The sequence below is a fragment of the Lissotriton vulgaris genome, chromosome 7 (assembly GCF_964263255.1).
Source record: "Lissotriton vulgaris chromosome 7, aLisVul1.2, whole genome shotgun sequence".
Classification (NCBI taxonomy): domain Eukaryota; kingdom Metazoa; phylum Chordata; class Amphibia; order Caudata; family Salamandridae; genus Lissotriton; species Lissotriton vulgaris.
In genome coordinates this window covers 709,453,566-709,473,328 of record NC_141695.1, presented here as the reverse complement: position 1 = coordinate 709,473,328, position 19,763 = coordinate 709,453,566, and the positions used below count along the sequence as shown (strand labels likewise).

The 19,763-nt window shown below is 47.7% G+C and overlaps 1 protein-coding gene across 2 annotated transcripts in view; it reads right to left on the bottom strand.

Moving 5' to 3' along the window:
- CEP112 (centrosomal protein 112) overlaps window positions 1-19,763 on the bottom strand; it is a 2,145,639-nt gene that overhangs the window by 1,723,068 nt on the left and 402,808 nt on the right. The window lies entirely within an intron of this gene.

The following is a 19,763-nucleotide window of genomic DNA, read 5'->3' as shown; positions in this document are numbered from 1 at the left end:
CCCGACGCATCCTGCTACAGCAAGTGCCGAAGGAAGCCGACCCTCCAGCAGATGCACTGAGAGAGACGCTGTCTTTTCTCCTGCTGAGAAATCCAGCTCCAGTGTTTCCAAGCTACCCTTGCGGGTTGCTGGGGAATTGAGTCCTGAGCCGCTCCTTTTTCATTCCAAATCAAGGTACGGAGCTGATTAGACCCTAGGAGAAGTCTTGGACAGATTCTTGGCAAAAGAATACTACATTTATGCTACACCTCACTTACTTCTTCCCTCGTACTAAGCTTAGGTTAGGTACATCGGGGTGGGCGTATTTTAGAAGCAGTTAATCAAAAAAGGACTAGCTGGGATGGGGTTGGTATGATATTATATTATAATCATAATGGTGACTCAGTATTGTTTTGTCAGAAGGGGATGGCACCTGTTGGGTGTCTTTAGAAAGCCCTCACCCACCAACCTAGTTGGTGGCATGCTTCATCATCGGGCCCACCCAGTGACACCTAGCGTGTCCCGGGTGTGCTACGACGCCTGACTGCAGAGGAGCAGGTATGTCACTGTGTGTGCGGTGAAGGGTGTTAAGTAAGTGAGTTTAAAACGGCTTGGCGGGGGTCCCAATACCCAAAGGGTAAGAACACTTTATTAAATGGGCCTCCGCCAGCGGTTAAAAATAAGGCAGTGGGACGTTAGAGGCGGGTTACGACCTCCTACGTCCTTTGATGTGTCAACATGTTTCAGCCAGTGCCTTATCTGTAATCTGGCTTTCTTCAGGACTATTTTAGAAGCGCCAGTTCAGTACTTTTAGCCTCTGTTATTTATATATGTATTTAGCTATGATTTAGGAACCATACAAAGCTCTTTCAGTATTATTTTATTCTACTCTTTTTACTGTATGCATTATATTTTGCAACCAGTCTCACGATTGTAGTAGTTCATTTCTTATGCTTGAGAAAGAAGACTGTTCAATAAAACCTTTTATTGAAAACGCCCGTCTATCTATTTCTCTGCACCTCTGGTGAAACGAAGCATGCACGATTGACTGAGTGAAATATCTATCTATTGTTTTCACAACTCTGAAGATCAGTTTTATCTTGGGGAAACAAAGTTGTCATGTTTATTCGGTGTCAGAAACGAATCCCTTCTTGTTTATTCGAGAAAGTTTCTAGTGACCTCTGAGCTAGCTGGCACTCACAATTAAGTCTAGTATATTCAATAGAGACCTAGTAGACCTCAGTCCTATGTCTAATCTATAGGATATATTATTCCAATGCGCAGAGCCTATTGGGAATATAGGAACTACACTACATGGCGCCCAACGTTTGGTAAGGCACTAATTTAACGCTAGATACTAGCGGAACTCAGTCGTGCTTTTCACAGAGACCCCTTTTTCCCGTAAAATACTTCAATAGACGTCTGGAGTGGGTTAAAGGATAAAATAATCCGCCATAACGGAGTAGGACAAAAAATCCTATGTATTAGTTTTGGCTTTGTTCAACGTTGAAGGATACCGTGTTCCAAAATATTGTGCACCTTATCTTTATTTCCTTGAAACTTGCTCTGCAAGACTCTTAACAAAATGTTGGATAGCGACACCGAGAACGGTGGCCCGGCAGGAAATAATACTCGACCAGGTTTTGACACCACAGGGTTTAATGAAACTGACGTGGATACCATAATGCGTGCAGCGTGCAGCAGTGTGAGGCATGCAGCAGTGTGAGGTGTGCAGTAGTGTGTGGCGTGCAGCAGTGTGTGGCGTGCAGCAGTGTGTGGCATGCAGCAATGTGCAGCGTGCAGCAGTGTGCAGCGTGCAGCAGTGTGAGGCGCGCAGCAGTGTGAGGTGTGCAGCAGTGTGAGGCGTGCAGCAGTGTGAGGCGTGCAGCAGTGTGAGGCGTGCAGCAGTGTGAGGCGTGCAGCAGTGTGAGGCGTGCAGCAGTATGTGGCGTGCAGCAGTATGTGGCGTGCAGCATGATGTGGCGTGCAGCAGTATGTGGCGTGCAGCAATGTGTGGCGTGCAGCAATGTGTGGCGTTCAGCAGTGTGTGTCGTACAGCAGTGTGTCTTACAGCAGTGTGTAGCATGCAGCAGTGTGAGGCGTGCAGCAGTGTGAGGCACGCCGCAGTGTGAAGCATGCAGCAGTGTGAGTAATGCAGCAGTGTGCAGCAGTGTGAGGCGTGCAGCAGTGTGAGCTGTGTAGCAGTGTGTCGTGCAGCAGTGTGCAGCATGCAGCAGTGCGAGTAATGCAGCAGTGTGCAGCAGTGTGAGGCGTGCAGCAGTGTGGCGTGCAACAGTGAGAGGCGTGCAGCAGTGTGAGGCGTGCAGCAGTGTGAGGTGTGCAGCAGTGTGTGGCATGCAGCAGTGTGTGGAGTGCAGCAGTGTGAGGCGAGCGGCATTGTGCAGCATGCAGCAGTGTGAGTAATGCAGCAGTGTGCAGCGTGCAGCAGTGTGAGGCATGCAGCAGTGTGAGGCGTGCAGCAGTGTGAGGTGTGCAGTAGTGTGTGGCGTGAAGCAGTGTGTTTTTCGTGCAGCAGTGTGGCGTGCAGCAGTGTGCAGCATGCAGCAGTGTGAGGCGTGCAGCAGTGTGAGGTGTGCAGCAGTGTGAGGCATGCAGCAGTGTGTGGCGCTCAGCAGTGTGTGTCGTGCAACAGTGTGTGTCGTGCAACAGTGTGTGTCGTGCAGTAGTGTCGTACAGCAGTGTGTAGCATGCAGCAGTGTGAGGCGTGCAGCAGTGTGAGCCATGCAGCAGTGTGAGGCATGTGGCAGTGTGAGGCACTCAGCAGTATGAGTAATGCAGCAGTGTGCAGCAGTGTGAGGTGTGCAGCAGTGTGAGGTGTGCAGCAGTGTGTCGTGCAGCAGTGTGCAGCATGCAGCAGTGCGAGTAATGCAGCAGTGTGCAGCAGTGTGTGGCGTGCAGCAGTGTGAGGCGTGCAGCAGTGTAAGACGTGCAGCAGTGTGAGGCGTGCAGCAGTTTGAGGCGTGCAGCAGTGTGTGGCGTGCAGCAGTGTGTAGCGTGCAGCAGTGTGCAGCATGCAGCAGTGTGAGTAATGCAGCAGTGTGCAGCATTGTGAGGCGTGCAGCAGTGTGCAGCAGTGTGAGTAATGCAGCAGTGTCCAGCGTGCAGCAGTGTGAGGCATGCAGCAGTGTCTGGCGTGCAGCAGTGTGAGGCGTGCAGCAGTGTGAAGAGTGCAGCAGTGTGAGACGTGCAGAAGTGCGAGACGTGCGGCAGTGCGAGGCGTGCAGCACTGCGAGGTGTGCAGCAGTGTGCAGCATGCAGCAGTGTGAGTAATGCAGCAGTGTGCAGCGTGCAGCAGTGTGAGGCGTGCAGCAGTGTGAGGCATGCAGCAGTGTGTGTCGTGCAACAGTGTGCAGCATGCAGCAGTGTGAGGCGTGCGGCAGTGTGTGGTGTGCAGCAGTGTGTGGCGTGCAGCAGTGTGCAGCATGCAGCAGTCTGAGTAATGCAGCAGTGTGCAGCGTGCAGCAGTGTGAGGCGTGCAGCAGTGTGAGGCGTGCAGCAGTGTCTGGTGTACAGTAGTGTGAGGCGTGCAGAAGTGTGTGGCGTGCAGAAGTGTGTGGCGTGCAGCAGTGTGTGGTACAAAAGGGGGTGGTGATGGACGGAGCATCTGAATTAATCAAACACTCACACCCAGTCAAAAGATCTGGGTTTAATCCATCACCGTTCTTTAGCCCACTCTGCCACCCCAGTTCAGACAGTGTGTGGCATGCAGCAGTGTGAGGCGTGCAACAGTGTGCGACGTGCAACAGTGTGAGGCGTGCAGCAGTGTGAGGCGTGGGGGAAAAAAAATCACTGAGAAAGAGTGGGGGGAGCACAAGCCGACGAAAGAGTGGGGGGAAAAAGCTCGAGCCGACAAGAGTGTGGGAAAAAAGCACTAGCAGACGAAAGAATGGGGAAAGAAATGCACGATCCGACAAAAAAGCATGAGTGAGAGAAGAAAGTAAAATGTGAGCCAGAGAAAGACAGAAATAAGTAACGAGCCATGTAGGAAAAAAAAAAAGCTCTCGGCATTGCTGTGGTAGGGGCGGGGGAGTGCATTCCTTTCAAGTCTGATGAGGGGGGGGGGGCGGGGGATCGGCAGCCTTTGAAGTCTGATGCCGAGGCACAGACAAATGGTGGTGTGTGATGTGGCTGGCGATTATGTGCACGCGTATAGCTCACATGAACTGTACGCGATCCGCAGCTAGGTAGACTTTTCTTTTCCACTTACTATAATCTCGCCTATTTATCCCTGTGGGATAGAATAGGCGAGACCTAAAAAATAGTCACTACTGTGTTTGCCTTAACTAAACTCCACCACAAGCTACATAGACCCAGAGCTGGAGAGATCCGAATAGCCACCGGGCATCATGCATTTCCTGACATGCTCACTGAGACATTAGTGTTGTCATACAGCTGCATACAGGAAAATATTCTGACTCCCCAAAACAACCAGACACACACTTATTCAATTGGAATTTGGATTAGTGAAAATGGACATTGAGTGTGCAAAGGATTTAATTAAATATTACCTTCAAGTGGCCAGAGCAGACCCTGACTCAATGAAAGGCCCTTTGAATGTGGCAGTCCGGGATAAAAAGAGCAACAGGTCACAGTTACTTAGTAGTGCCATAAACACACTGAATTTGACAACAGAGTTACTCACTGACTCGGCTGTAAGAACACAGCACCTAAAGAGGACATTCAAAGAACAGGGTAAGCTTATATCAAGGGAATAGGATATTAATGAAGTCAGAAAACTAACGGGAACAGTGGGACTCGACAAATCACATGAAACCACTTCTTGCTAGCCACACCCGAGAGCCGCCAGGGAAGACAAGCCCTAAAGAACATTCTGCTGACCAGGCTCTTGACACTGCCTGTATGGGAATACAGGGCCCACTGAAAATGTAACCCACCAGGTCATAGACAGTGAAAGCTGTGCTCATACTTCTCAGAATCCGCAGTGTATATGGTATGTTGCTGCCCAGCATTGCTCCTTCCAAGGCGAGTTTACCTAAGGCCAATCTTCTTTCACTATGGCATAAGAACATGCAAAGAGGAAGTGTTGCACATCTTTTCATTAGACATCCTGATGGAACTAACGCGGACCGACAAGTTTTTTGCTATAGCTGGAAGGTTACTGTGAGACACTACCGGGGACATTCCTCCAGTTAGCTTCAAGTACTAACTAGCTCAAACTTAAGCACGGAGCTGCTAGCCCATAAGTTGAATAGAGTTTGCTCACTTGGCACCTTCCACTTTGAACTTGTATCTCGTCTGAACTGTTTATTCCTGTGATGCATGGCAGGCACATGGAACTCTATTATTTGCACCTTTGCTTCTTATGCTGCTTCTTCTTTTACTGGTAACTCGCCTGAACAGTTTATTCCTCATGCACTTTAAACTTCCCGTGATCTATGGCACTTTGGAATGTTTGCACATATGCTTCTGATGCTACTACTTCTTTCTTGGTGATCCCATATTCCACAAGCTTAATTATTTTACCCCTGTGCCTCTTCTAATCTATCAGAAGCATAAGGTACATACTTAGTTTTTGTCTTTTAATCACTACATCCCACTCCTACAGTGTTTTTGTTATAGTACACTGCACTTTTGATCACTTGGATTCTTGTCTCCTGTGTTGCCTTCTCTCACTTGGAGACACTATGTTCCATTTTAACCTTAAAACTTCAACAAGGCCTTCTACTGAACTGTTTGCTTGCAAAAGTCAACCACTTTTTCTTTTCTTTGGTTTAATCTTTGTATAGATTATCCGTTTTTGATCTGACCTAGGGCACGGTGCACTTTGAAACTAGATTTGTTATATTCTCTTTGCTATCCTCATGTTTTCACGCTTATAGTGATTGTATTGCAACATTGTAATGTGTTTTTTAATATAATTATTGATTATTTTCATTTTGATGGCATTGTAAAGATTTTAAGTAATCAGACAATAAACCTACTTACTTCTAACTGTCACCTTTCAATCTACACGCATGATGACGGAGAGTTGACAGGCTGGGATGCAGGAACCTTCCCTGCTGCTGAGACAGAAGATCCTCCAGAAGAGGAAGCCTAATCAGAGGACCAATGGACATGCTCAACAGCTCGGGATGCCAGACTCTCTGTTCCCAATCTGGAGCCACAAGAATGACAGGAGCGGGTTGTTCCTGAGCTTTTTGAGAAATCTGGGAAGGAGTGGTATTGACATAAAGGCATACAGGAGGCGTGAGCTCCACTGTAGACTAAAAAACATCTATGAGCAAGAGCTTTGGAAACTCCAGTGTGCAGAACTGCTGACATTGCGTGCTCTCAGCGGTTACGAACAGATCTAACCAAGGCTCCCCCACTCTTGGAACTCTTGGAACCTTACATCAACCTCGGCACCTTCCAGGTATAAATATACCAGCATTTGCCTTAAGCAAACACACAGTGGTTTGGAGCAGAGCGGCTATCTACTTACCCAAAGCCCAGCTGATGCGAGTGCCGAAGGAAACCGACCCTCCCATTTGACGCACTAAGAGAGACGCTGTCTTTTCTCCTGCCGAGAAATCCAGCTCCAGTGTTTCCAGTCACCCTTGCGGGTTGCTGGGAGATCAAGTCCTGAGAAAGACAAGACCTCCTTCATTCTAAAACCAAGGTACAGAGCTGATTAAATCCTTAGAGAATTCTTGATTCAGATTCTTGGCAAAACTAACTTACCTTAAACTGCAGCTCACTTACTCCTTCCCACGTACTAGGCTTAGGTTAGGTACACCGGGGTAGGCGTATTTTAGAAGCACCAGTTGAGTACGTTTAGTCAACTTTTATCATTGTATGTATTGTATATATTTTATCCGTTTTAAGTATCATATGGCTCAGAAACCATATAAATGCTTTTACAGTATTATTTCATAATACTCCTTTTACTGTACGCACTTTACTTTATGACAAGTATTGCAATTGTGGCAATTAACTTCTCTTGCATGAGAAAGAAGACTGCTCAATAAATAACAACTTTTATTGAAAACGCCCGTCTCTATTTCTCTGCACTCTGGTGAAAGTAAGCATGCACGATTGAATGAGTGAAATAGCTATCTATTGTTTTCACACGACTCTGGAGATATACTCCTTATTCTGGAGGGAGCAAAGTTGTCATGTTTATGCGGTTGTCAGAAACTAATCCCTTCTTGTCTATTTAGGCAAGTTAACTCCTTCCTGTTCACTCGAGAAAGTTTCTAGTGACCTCTGAGCTAGCTGGCATTCATAATGAAGTCTAACATATTCAATAGAGACCTAGTCGACCTCAGTCCTACGTCTAAACTATCGTTTATGTTATTCCAATGCGCAGAGCCTATTGGGAATATAGGAACTACATTACACCCTTACGTATTTCCTAACTTATTTCTATAACAGGGAACTGAGGCCCCCAACTCAGCTTTGTTTTTTCGTTTGTATTTGTTTTTTAAACCTTTATTTTTCAGTTTTCTAAAACATTACAATAGGAAAATAGCAAGTAGATGGGTGCACTGTGGTTGGTACATTGCACTTATCATGTCTTGACATTGCAACAACAATTTCCAAGCATACTTCAGCCTCTCACTTTCCCAAGTCAGCTTTGTTGACGTGGTAGCAGTTAGTCAGATCTTATCTGAAGATCTATCTGATCTGTGGATTCTTCATGAATTATACAACATTTTAAAGCCCTAATTTCTTAAAAAGTACTGAACAGATTTACACCAAATTGCAAAAAGCATGCTTTCTGGACCAAGATATAACTTTCTAACAAATTTGGTGTAATTCTGTACATACATTTTTACGGTACACATCTACATAAAATAACATAACATATGAAAAAATGACCAGGCAAAAACAGTGTTCCCCCTCCCCCTTTTTCTCACACCCTTCTTCACAGAACACCTGAAACTTTTTAGGAAGGAGCTGCTGTGAATGAGATTTTTTTGGAAAAGGTTTGTAAAGATTCGTTAAACAGAGCCAAAATTATTAGCAAACCCAAAAATAATTTTTCAATAAATTATGGTCCTTGTAAGTGGGTAGTTAGAGGTAGGTCTTTCTGAAAAACAGTTCATCCACCACAGCGCTACCCTCAAAGGTTTTGTTGGTGATAAGTCGAGCGAAGGCTGAAAAGGAGCACGTTGAAAACCAGTTCAAGGCTGAATCTCAGATGCCTAATTGAGACAGCTGGTTAACAAGAATATCATAAGCGACTGTATCAAATGTGGCCCAGAGATCAAGCTGCACCAGCAACAGTGGAGAGTTGTAAATCCTTTGTGACAGCAAGGAGATAAGATTCTGTCTCCATAAAAAGGATCAAAATGTAATTGCGCCGGAATGAGAATAATGTAGCTTTCAACTATGAAAGTTCTCTATAGGCCTCAGATTCAAGCAGTTCAGTAAGGAGGAGTAGAAGTGAGATACGACAGAAGGTGCATGCAGAAGGGTCTGCATTGTTTTACTTTTCTTTTAAAGTAAGGCTTTTACAAAACGTTTTTAGAACAATTCAGTGCCAAAAAAAACATTGAATACGTTTGATAATACTAGGGAGATAGTGTTTCGAATTTTGTTCAAACTATAGGCATAACAAGGGTCTAGAAGAGATTTCGATTTAATCCTTCTGACTGGAGTGGTGATATAATGGTGGAGAACATAGGAAAACACAGATAGAGGCAATAAGTAGTAGTACACTTTGGAGGTGAAGTATTGTAATGCAAGGAGGTAAAAATTATATTAATCTTTTCGGAAAAGAATGAGGAAAGATTGAAGAGAATTCCATTGAAGGTGTGACGTTCTATTATAACAAAAAATTCAAGATCTACACCTAAATAGGCCTAAATAAATCTTGGCTTAGTAAGAAAGAGTTTGCCGTTCAAAACAAATCTGACTACTCCATCCCTGCATACTATGCTATCCATAAAATACACAAAAAGTGTTCAAACCCTATTAGCCAATTAATGTTGGTAGGCTGTCAATCTATTCTCCAACCACTTGCTGAATATGTTCATTTTTTCATGAAATTATTCGACCCTCTGCTCCTATAACACAGACAGTATGTCAGTGATCAATCAAGTAGAAAGCTTTACAGTCATCAAATCCCTAGACCTACTGGTCACCATGGGCATTGAAAGTGTATAAACTAACATTCTACAAAGTGAAGCCCTTCTAGTGTTACACTAAGTCTTAAAAACCCATACAAGATCACGTCATATACAGTTCTCCTTTACTGTTGACTGCACTGCTACAAATCTTGAATGCAATTACGTAATTGTCACTTATTTCTTTTAAGATCATATCAAAGGATTTGCCATTTGAGCCATTCCACCCCCCCACCCCACCCCCCGAAATAGCTATCGTATATGTGGCATCTTTTGAACATACTAATAATCACACCACAACTAATCCTTATAAACTACATACAAATAATGGCTATGAAGCATCAATGGTGTGTTTATGATCTAGAGAGGTCCATTGACCATTTTAGAATCCTTTTATAAATGTTCGAACAGACCAATGGGAAATGCTACTTACAAGTATGCATCTGTTCTTGGCGTGTAGAGCTGCAGAGTTGCACACTGTGCATTGATCGACACTTAGTGTTGGGCCCGGATGTTTGCAGTTTGTTGTTGTCCTGAAAAGTTCTTTGGAAGTCACTAGATAGGTGACTCCTCCTTAGGACCACATTGCGCATGAGTATCGGCTCATTCCCCAGATTGTTTTTCGCCATTAAGGAAATGATGGAGCTTAGCAAGAAAAGGAAGGATGCCCATGTAATTTGTATCTAATTAAGATAATACTGGAACAGACAAGGGTAGCCGGGGAGGCGGGTGGGCATGTGCAACTCTGCAGCTCTACACGCCAAGAACAGATGCATACTGGTATGAGCTACAGAATGCACACTGTGCATAGATTGTATAGCAGTACCCACTCTTAGCGTCGAACACCCCTATCTGTTGCAGTAGTTTGGAATAATGTTTTGAGAACAGCCTGGCCCACATTAGCTTGTTGTTTTGTTTGAACATCTACACAATAGTGAATGTGTGCGGTGTAGACCATGTAGCTGCTCTGCAGATGTCATCTAGGGGAATGTTCCCTAAAAATGCCATTGAAGCCACTAATTTTCTTGTAGAGTGGGCATTAGGAGGAACAGATACCTTTAGTTTATCTTTGTGGTAACAAATCTGTATGCATTTGACAATCCATCTAGCTATCCCAGATTTTGAAATGGGATTACCCTTGTGTGGTGGTGAGAAAGACACAAAAAGTTGTTTTGTCTTACGAAAAGGTTGTGTCCTTTCTATGTAGTACAGCAATGCTCTTTTGACATCTAATGTGTAAAGAGCGTTTTCTGAAACGGACTGTGGTTGCGAGAAGAAAACAGGCAGTTCCACAGATTGATTGAAATGGAATGGAGAAATGACTTTGGGCAGGAATTTTGGATTAGTACGTAGAACTACCTTATTTTGATGCATTTGCAAGAAGGGTTCTCTGATTTTCTTTTTTAAGTTTCAAAAACCTTTATTTGCACATCAATCAAGACAATACACAGCTATGAGCCTACAACCCTGAGGCCGGCTGCGATGGATATGACTTATGTTTAACACTATATAATTAACACAGCTCTTCAGCCGACAACCCTGAGGTCCGGCAGCATGTAAAGAGAGAGAAGATCATCTGTAGATTAACGCCAGCTCAGGGAAAGTGATGATCTTTTCATGGCAGTGATTTGGTAGGGTTTCCTACTTTACCCAGTGTCCTAACCATCGCCCTAGGGAGAACGTAGAACTTCTGGCTATTTGCTTCTAAAGTCAGCATAGTCATTTGCTTGTGCAAACAGAACTCCCCCCCCCCCACCCTCCCCAATACAACACACAGTTCAATAATTTGTCTACAGATTGTTAAGATTCAGCCAGAGATCCGTTCACACGCATTCCTCTGGATTCCCCTGTATGGCGGGAATCGCATCTCGCAGTGCTATCGTCCCACATGCAGTCTCACCAGCAATCATCCGTCCCCGTGCGAAATGCTGTTTCTGAGCTAGCGTCCTGTGTGCCCCGCAGTCCAGTGGATACCCAGTCCCTCAGCTGCCCGTTACTCCGCTTCCTCGTCAGCAATAGTTTGGGGCGCAGTCACTATATTCACTGGGTCAGAAGCTTCCTCTTGGGCTGTACCACCTAGATATGACTGATAGAGACCCCAACATTTTTTGGGACGGCTAGTAGGGGGTAGAAGCTCGCTATAGTGTTTCGTTTGGGTGCTGCAGTAGAGCATGTCTCGCCTCCACCGTGCCACAGTAGGGAGAGGCCCTCTTATTCAACAGAGCGCCACCACCCTGACGTGCGATTAGCATCCCCATGTCCGCTAGTCTCCGAATCGCAACTTGGAGTGGTCTGGAATGGCTGATAAGTGCCAGTCAGGAGTGAGCTCTACTTCCAGAATTTTGCTCATTTCTGTGACATTTTTTTCCCAATAAGCCTGTATACCAGGGCAGCTCCACGCCAGATGGAGGAAATCAGCCAATGGTTTGCGGCATCTTTCGCATTCCGCCGTCTGTCGCAAGCCATATCTGTGCAGCCTCTCCGGGGTGTAAAATACCCTATGGAGGAATTTAAAATGAATCAGTCTATGCTTTCCGTTTAGGGAGATCCTTTTTGTGTTGACGCAGCAATAGCGCCACTTGTCGTCTTCTATGGTAGTTTTGAGGTCTCTCTGCCAAGCAACCCTGGCCTTCATGAGCTGGTGCTCTCTAAGTGACAGTGCAATCCTGTATAGGTTGGTCAGCAGTTTACGGGGAGCCTCTGTTTTAATTATGTAAGTAAGCTCTGGGACTTCCGGTCGATCTGCGAGGTCCGGTCCTAATAGTTCCAAAAACGCACTGCGGACCCTGTGATACTGGAACCGCAGAAGTAAGGAAAGGTCTCGCCTGTCTCCCGTCACCTGTTGCCAGGATTTAACTGTACCTTCCTCGAAGAAATCGCCCGTTCATTGGATACCAAGCTGATGCACCGCTCGGGAAACGCCCCTCTCACAGATAGGGGGAAGCCACAATGTTCATTCCACTGGCATAATCGGTGAGTATAATAATGCTCCACCCTGTTTGTGTAGCAGTGAGTGCCACGCATGATTGGTGGCTGTGAGAGAGTCCAGGATCCCAGTCCTGCGATCCATTGGCCGGAATACTGTGGCCGGAAGCGGGAGCGGCTCAGCAAACAGCTGTTCCATACGCACATGGTATGATCCTGTCCCCGTGTATCCAGGTGTGTAGGTGAGAGGCTTGGGCCACTCTATAGTAAATCTCGAAGTCTGGGGCTCCTAGACCCCTCATTTCATATGGCAGCGTAAGTAGCGTCCATCTAACCCTGGGTTGCTTGCCAGCCCAGTCCAATGATTCAGAAAAGGGGGTGGTGATGGACAGAGTATCTGAATTAAGCAGAACACTCGTACCCTGTCAACAGATCAGGGCTTGATCCATCACCGTTTTTTAGCTCACTGCACCATCCCAGCTCAGAACCTGTCTACATGCAAATTAGTCTGTCCTTGGCCCAGTCCAGGCTGACCATAAGCTGGGTCAATCGTTGAAAAAAAGCCTTAGACAGCACGATCGGGATAGCATTTAATAAGAGTCTTGGCAATACTACCATTTTCATTATGGCAATGCGCCCCATGAGGGATAGGGGAATTCTGCTCCAGTTAGCGACATCATCCTCTAGTTTGCTAATCGCTACTCCATAGTTTTCACGAAGTAGAAGATCTGGGTCCGGGTGAAGACGCACTCCCAGATATCTAATCAGGTCTACAGTTCACTGGAGCGGGTACTCCATGGCAAACTCTCGAGTTACTGGGGTAAGAGGGAAGGCAATCGATTTCACCCAGTTTACCCTCAGTCTGGAAATGGCACCAAAGTGGACAACCTCCCTGAGCATTGGTGCAAGATTGTTTTCGGGGTCTTGGACATATAGCAGAGTGTCGTCCGCGTACATTGAAACAACTATTTTATATGTGGGGAATCGAATACCCTCAGTGACATGATATTCCCTCAGTGCGCAGGCCAGAGGCTCCGCCACCAATGTGTATAGCAGCGGGGAGAGGGGGCAGCCCTGTCGAGTGCCTCTGCCAATGGGAAACGGATTCGTGACTAGGTTACCAACTCGCACCCTGGCCGAGGGTTTATTATAAAGAGCCCCTATCATTTGAAGAAAGGGTGAGCCCAAGCCCAACCTCTGCAGCACTTGACGTAGGAACTGCCACTCCACCGAGTCAAATGCTTTTTCCAAGTCCAGAAATACTGCGATTGCTGTCGTATCCTGTTTGACATGTTGCATCGTGCCCAAGATTGTACGGATATTGTAAGTTAAGTTCCTGCTTGGAATAAACCCAGCTTGCTCTGGCGCCACTAGCTTGGGAGCCAAGAGTGCCAAACGAGTCGCTAGTACCTTAGCGTACAACTTAGTATCTACGTTTAGTAGAGAAAGCGGCCTGTAGGAGCTGCATTCGTCGTGTGGCTTTCCTGGCTTTAGTATAGTGACTATCAGCGCTTCCCTCCTGGTCTGAGGCATGTTCCGCTCCACACATATGTTATCAAATAGTGCGGATATGTGTGGAATCAGCTGCTCCTGGGAAGCCTTGTGAAATTCCACAGTTAGGCCGTCTATTCCCGGCGCACTTCCCGACCACATAGAAGTAAGTGCCTCCACAATTTCATCTTTCTGGCAGCATAAGAAAATCCCTGTGTGTATTGGTAAGCAAAGGTAATTCTAGGTGTTCCAAGTATTCGAAGATGTCCTCTGAGGGGTCTCCACCCCTGGAGGAGTACAAGTCTGAGTAGAAACCTCTGAACGTGTCAGCTATTTCTGTTTAGTCCGTGGTGGTCTGGCCACTTGCAGTTCTCAATTCCGTTACCAGGGGCTTCCCCCTTCTGCCCTTCAATATTCTCGCAAGACCGCGCTAGGCCTCTCAACCTCGCCATAGGTTCGGGCTGTAGCGTATTTGCCCATATGTTTAACCTCCCTGTCTGCTTCCTCATTAAATTCCGCTATAAGGGACTTCATCTCCTCCGCAACTGCAGGGTCCGGTAGCCTTAGTTGTCTTTCCTCAAGAGTCGAGAGCTGTAGCTCTAGCGCCGCCAGCCTCTGTCTTATGGACTTAAGGACACTGGAATGCTTAGACATGGCTATGCCTCTTATTTAGACTTTAAAGGCCTCCCACACCATGTGAAAATCGTCCACTGAGCCTACATTGGTCTGGAAGAAAACCTCTATTGCTTCAGCTAGCTCCCCTCGAAATAACGGGTCAAGGAGCGAAAAAGGGGGAAATCGTCAAGTGAACGTGGGAATCGTCCTGCCCGGGGCTTCCAGAGTCAACAGAAGCGGCGAGTGGTCTGATCAAGTGCGCGGAAGGACCTTACATTCCCTTACACGGCCTATCATAGTTGAGGATGCCAGCCAATAGTCGATTCTAGTATGAATGTCATGGTAGGCAGAATAGTGGGTGTATCCCCTGGGGCGCTATGTCTGTACCTCCAGACATCCTCCAGATCTAGACTAGTAAGCAAACTGTTCAGGAGCTGGGCAGCAGCTGAAGGTCTGCGTGGAGGGCCAGCCGATCTGTCCAATGCCGGGTCAAATACCAAGTTAAAATCCCCGCCCCACAGTATGTGCTTGGTGTCGTAGTCGTGAACTATGTTTGCCAGTGTCTGACAAAAGTCGGGGGAATCATAATTAGGGCCATATACATTTACTATGACAAAGTCTAACCCTCGTCCCTTACAATGTGCGATCACAAATCGTCCCTCTGGGTCCGCTCTCAGGGGGGTCAGAGTAAGCTTTGCCCCAGGGTTCACCCATGTAAGCCCACCCCTAGCATGAGTCGTGAAGCCTGCAGCAGCAAAATTACCCACTGTCCCCTACTACCGTGCAATCTACTGGTCTGTGGCAGGTGTGTCTCCTGTAAGAGCGGAATATCTACCTGTTGTCTTTGGAGATAGCTAAGCACTTTCCTCAACCTGCGGTAGTCATTCAGCCCTCTTACATTCCAAGTGAGAGCACGGAACAAAGAAGGAGCGTTTTTATGCCCTTGTTGTGTACTATTGCAAAAAACACAGTTGATGGACAGAATGTAGAACAATGTCATACATTCACCCCAGTACAAGGATCTGTGCCTAAATCCATCGTTTTTTTGCACTCCACACCACCCTGGGTTAGACACTGGCTATATGCAAATCAGCTCTGACCCTGTGCCTCATGGGAACAGTCCAGTCCGAACTACCAAGCCATATCTTTCCCAGACCGGAATCAAGCATCCAAGGACCGGTTTCTGGCTATCAGCCTTCATCAGCCTGGATAGCTTGACTCCAGTGGTGTGGAGAGCCTGGGACTCACGTCTGAGTATACCCAGCACACAGGCACAGATCCTTGTACTGGGGTGAATGTATGACATTGTTCTACATTCTGTCCATCAACTGTGTTTTTTGCAATTTTCACCCTGAGTGTGCTGGGTATGCTCCGACGTGAGTCCCAGGCTCTCCACACCACTGGAGTCAAGCTATCCAGGCTGATGAAGGCTGATAGGCAGAAACCGGTCCTTGGATGCTTGATTCCGGTCTGGGAAAGACATGGCTTGGTAGTTCGGACTGGACTGTTCCCATGAGGCACAGGGTCAGAGCTGATTTGCATATAGCCAGTGTCTAACCCAGGGTGGTGTGGAGTGCAAAAAAACGATGGATTTAGGCCCAGATCCTTGTACTGGGGTGAATGTATGACATTGTTCTACATTCTGTCCATCAACTGTGTTTTTTGCAATTTTCACCCTTGTTGTGTACTAGCCATCGTACTTATAATGGGATTGTAGATTAGCGGTAAATCCTTGTGAGGCTGACTTGACTTACTTGTGCATTCTAATTAGGTAGGCATCCCCCCCACTCAACTTGTGTAACATGCAAACATAATTACAATCCCGATCCCCCCCCCCCCCACCCACAGCAGACCACCCCCAACAAGGCCTTGCCGGAATACCTCCCTTCCCTCCTCCCCCCTCCCTATAGTCCAAACTATGCGGACTCCCTTGTATCATAGAAGAGGGTGTATTGCACGCTGGGGCCAAGGTTGCCAGGCAACAAGTATGTAGTAAGGCTACTTTGCCTGTAAGTTGTCCCACCCCATGTGCTCGCAGCACCTTGTGATATACATCAGCAGTAGTTCTCAACAGTGTCCATGATAGTCTGTGTATGCGGTAGATGGCACAGAGCCACCAGCACTATGCCCACCCCCGCCTCCCTTGCGCTCTTAGATCCCGCAATATCTATTGAAGTGTAGGGCGAGACCGTCCCACCGTCCACCGCTACATACCAACTGCGTCGGATGACTTTAGTCCAGATGAATATGTCCGGGGCAGCTATACTCGGGTCCCGCGATTCAGCCATGGATCAGTGGCAGCCATTCCGAGGGCTAGGATGACAGAGTAGTCTCCTCCGGCAGCAGGTAGTCCCTCACCTTGCATCCTCGTTGCGCCATAGTCTCAAGTCATGCATAATGTCGCTACGGGTTAATCCTGTTCGTTCAGCTCGTTGTTTGATTCCTCACCCTCCAATGTTTGGTTGGCGTCTCTGCGACGATCCCTAGACCAACCCTTCAGAGCCTGTTGCAGCGCCATGGGGTTTGTAAAAATATGAGAGTGACCCTGTCGGTTGACGCGTAGCTTTGCGGGGTAGAGCATGGCGTAATCCAGGCCCAGTTCACGTAGCTGTCGCTTGAAAGGTGCAAAGTGCCTGCAAGCCTCCTGTACCCTTGCGGTTAAGTCCGGGTATATTGAAATTTCCGAACCCTAGTATTGTAGCGACTTCTTGTCTCTAGCCAGTCTTAGCTCCACGTCTCTATCCCTGTAATTAAGGAGCTTTGCAATGATAGGGCGCAGCGGGGCCCCCGGACGTGGGCGAGGGCCCAGTGATCTATGTGCACGCTCTACGATGAATATGGGGAAGCAGACATTGTCGCCTAGGAGTGTTGTTAGGAGCTTTTCCACAAACTTTTCCATGTTTCCTTTCTGCTTCGTCTCCGGAAGGCCTGTTATGCGTAGGTTAGAGAGACGAGAGCGGGCCTCCAATTCCTCTGTTTTCTCCTGTAGGGTTTGCATGAGCCTCTCAATCTTTTTATAATCAGTGCCCAGTTCTGTTTGAGCTTCCTCGACCTCCGTGAGCCGTCTTTCAGACATATTGAGCCTTTCAGCGGGTTTGTCGACGCGCTCCGACATGCGGTCCATCCTGTCTGTCGGGGCGTCGTTCTTGGTTCCTATGGACGTCATGGTACTCTGTAGACTTTTTTCCATGGCCAAGAGCATCGTTTTGATATCTGAATATTCAGTAGTGCCCGCTCCCTCAGCCGAGGGGGTTTTGTCCGCACCCTTAGCTTCCAGCGATTTGGAGCTGCGCTGTTCAAAGGCGAGTTTTGTTTGGGTCTTGTCCCCTTACACCATGGCGCTGGCCGATGTCGTGGAGCACCAGGAGAACCGCCAATAAGGAGCATTCCGTTTATGCTAAGATAGCGGATATCAGACTCCCCACAGCTCCCAACACCTTCCAGTATTGTGAACGGTAGAAGTATCACCGTCGGTAGCAGGCCACTGCGCCGCCTCCGTATCCTCTGTGCTTCTCGGTGCGCAGACCGGTTCTGCCCGTTATGGGGAGGACCCCGCTCAGTGTCACCGTTGCTGCAGGCTCCTCTTTTACCACCTACCGCACGAGGGTGGGTGACTCAGGCTGGATTAGGCAGGTGCAATGGCAGACCACCCGCTTGCAGGTACATACAGCGTGGGTGCTGTCGTTTACTGTGTTGAGCTGTGGTGGTTGGCAATGCCCGGGTGAGGCAGCCGGTGCTTACTGCGCAGTTAAGGGGGGGGGGGGGGGAGAATCAGTGAGGCTGCCTCATTTACACTCTGCGTGTCAGCGCGGGGCCCCCGCCACATAGGCGTTATGTCACACTTGCCTCCAATCCGCCATGCGTGGGGAGGGGGGGGAACCGCCACCGCCTCCGTGGCTTGCCTAATCGTGGGATCACTCTCTGGGCATGCCTCGCCCTGCTTCGTCACGCCTCAGGGCTGTTCAGGCTCTCTCAAATGCAGGTCTCAGGAGCAGCTTGACACCAGGTACTTCTCGCCGCTTCGGGAGGTGGCAGGATAGCTGGGGCGGGGTTGTGGCCGATCCGCTTCACCCCCCAGTGAGCAGGACAGCCCCAGTCGGGTAGGTGCAGGTCTCCAGGCGGCTCTCCGCGGGTGTGCGCACCCGCGATGGCCGCACGCAGTCACGCAGCCCGGGCTATGCAACACTCCAGGCCGCGGCTTCTCGGCCTCCTCAGCTGCCGATCGCGTCTTCCCCCTCCGCCGCCTGTAATTGTCCAGAGCTGCCTCTTCCAGCCACCGGAGCAAGCCCTCGTGGTCAGCGGAGCAGGAGGGCCTCAATCTCGCCAAAATTACACCGCTGGTGTCGGATCACTTAAGGATAATGTGTGCTGCGATACAGAGCAGTGAGCTCATGCGTCCGCCATGGTTGCTGGCAAGCTCCTCCCCCCCGTGTTCTCTGATGGTTAGTGCTTGTAGTTCACTAACTCTCTGCAGAGAAGTAATAGCTACTAGGAAAGCAACTTTCCATGTTAAAAATTGTAATTCACATCTGTGTAAGGGTTCAAAGGGAGGTCCCATTAACCGTGTGAGAACAACGTTTAAATTCCACACAGGCAAAGGTGGTACTCTGGGAGGAATTATTCTTTTAAGGCCTTCCATAAAAGCTTTAATGGCAGGCACTCTGAATAGAGATATATGTTGTCTGGTTTGCAGATATGCTGCTATTACAGCAAGATGTAGTCTAATAGACGTATAGGCTAAGTTACATCTTTGGAGATGCAGTAAGTATCCTATGATGTGTTGAATAGACACATCTAGGGGATTAATATTGTTGTTGTGACAATATATCACAAATCGTTTCCACGTGGCCGCGTAACATGCCCTAGTGGTTGGACGTCTAGCTTCTTTAATGACATTCATGCAGTCTGGAGGAAGGTTCAGATATCTAAATTCTAAGACTTCAGGAGCCAGATCGCAAGGTTGAGCTGAGCTGGGTCCGGGTGTCTGATCTCTCCACGGTTCTGAGTTAAGAGGTGTGGAGACAGGTGCAGTTTTTGGTGCGGTACCACAGATAGTTGTAGCAGTGTGGTGTACCACGGTTGTCTGGCCCACGTTGGAGCAACTAGGATGAGTGTCAGAGAATGCTGCTGTAGTTTGCGTACTACTAGTGGCATGAGAGGTTGAGATGGAAAAGCGTACGCAAATCTGTTTGACCAATTCATACATATCGCATTGCCTTTTTACAGTGGGTGTGGATATCTGGCGGCGAAGCTTGGGCATTTTGCGTTTTCGGGGGTGGCAAAAAGGTCTATTTGAGGTTGTCCCCACATCTGAAAGAATGGTTGAAGAACTTGCATATGAAGTTCCCACTCGTGGGTCTGTTGTGTTTGACGACTTAACAGATCCGCCATAGTATTTTGTACTCCCGGAACATGCTGGGCTAGGAGGAATATGTTTTGAGGTATAGCCCACCTCCATGTGTCCTGTGCTAGTTGAGAAAGTTGCAGGGAGTGTGTGCCTTCCTGCTTTTGTATGTAGTACATTGCTGTCATGTTGTCTGTACGGACTAACACAGCTGTGTTTGCTACTTGCTTCTGGAAAGCTTTTAGTGCTAGGAATATTACTAGTAACTCCAGATGATTAATGTTGAGTCATTTTTGTTGCGGTGTCCACCTGCCTTG